This window comes from Megascapheus bottae, chromosome 16, assembly GCF_031878675.1.
Source record: "Megascapheus bottae isolate mThoBot1 chromosome 16, mThoBot2.hap1, whole genome shotgun sequence".
NCBI lineage: Eukaryota > Metazoa > Chordata > Mammalia > Rodentia > Geomyidae > Megascapheus > Megascapheus bottae.
The window spans coordinates 43,403,477-43,404,912 of record NC_143524.1 but is presented as its reverse complement, the minus strand read 5'-3'; the positions used below and the strand labels follow the sequence as shown (position 1 = coordinate 43,404,912).

The following is a 1,436-nucleotide window of genomic DNA, read 5'->3' as shown; positions in this document are numbered from 1 at the left end:
CTTATCCATCACCTTACCTGATGTTCTGGACTATTCCTGATATGCCTCCTCCGAGGTGTGTATACATACTCTGCTTTCATAAACTTCGCCCTCACCCTCCTCCATTCTCCATGATGACCTCACTGTGCATATAGCCTACCATGTGGCTTTGAGTAGGAAATGTCTCCTCTTCTTTATCTTCTTCTATATTTGTACATCTTCCAGATGCCTACTCTGAGATTGGAGATGGGTCTCCAATTCTGGCCCAGACTTAGCCAAGCTGTTGAAATGGCTGTCTTGTTTGCTGAGAGTTTCAGTAGCACTACCATGGAAACAACTGAGATTATTGTTCATTCTTTGGGGATCTTCAAGAATAATTCTATTGTAATTTTTATTAGTGGATTTTTTTTTTGCCAGTCCTGGGCTTGAGCTCAGGGTCTGAGCATTGTCCTTGGACTTTATTTTGCTCAAGGCTAGCACTCTACCACTTGAGCCTCAGCGCCACTTCCGGCTTTTTTTCTATGTATGTGGTACTGAGGAATCGAACCCCGGTCTTCATGCATGCTAGGCAAGCCCTCTACCACTAGGCCAAACTCCCAGCCCTATTAGTGGATTTTTATAGTGACTTTGTGTTATACCTCCTATCTGGGAATAAACACTTCCTCTTCACAAGAATATTTGGAGAATGCTCTGATGTCAACATCCAAACAGGTTTTAATGACAGAATTCCACCACCAGGAATAAATGTAATAACTATATTTTTCTTCACAGATGGCTAAGTAAATTGGCCAAAGTGTACACTACCCCACCAGCTGTAATAAAATCTGATGAGAGTGTCTCTATAAACTGACAACCTCCAGTGTTGAGAAACTGAAGCACTCTTTTCAGGTGATAATGGGAGGCCTTGTGATGCAAGGTGTGTGAATTTTGGTAGAATTCTTAAGCTCTGTTACGGTAATCCCTGGGATAGGCCACTAGAGCTGTTCTATGGAAATTGTTGAAATTTTCTGGGTATTTTACTTCATTCTTTGTTTCCATTGAGCCTCTGCCTTTTCCCATTCAGTTTTGGTGTGTGTGTGTGTGTGTGTAGCTTAAACTCAGGTCTCTGAGCTTCTTTTACCACTTGAATCAGAGCTCCACTTCTAGCCTTTTTTTGAGGGGGTAGTTTCTTGGAGAGAAGAGTCTCACAGACGTTTCTGTCTGGGCTGGTTTTGAATCATAAACCTTAGCTCTCTGCCTACTGAATAGTTAGGATTACAGATATGAGCCACAGGCACCCAGCCCACTCAATTTGTAATTGTGTGTCTGGGTTCAGTTCTTCTGTTAACTGCTGGCGCCTCTCTATCCATTTTGATACAGTTTTCATAGTGATCATCAAACACATCTCAAGCCGCCGTCCAGCAGAATTTACCACCTGGAGGAAAGGAAGAGAGTCCTTTGTTTGCTGAGGAGCCAGC

The 1,436-nt window shown here is 42.8% G+C and overlaps 1 pseudogene; it reads right to left on the bottom strand.

Moving 5' to 3' along the window:
• Positions 1 to 584: 584 nt before the first annotated feature.
• Positions 585 to 1,037, bottom strand: LOC150053460 (T-cell ecto-ADP-ribosyltransferase 2-like; annotated as a pseudogene).
• Positions 1,038 to 1,436: the final 399 nt, after the last annotated feature.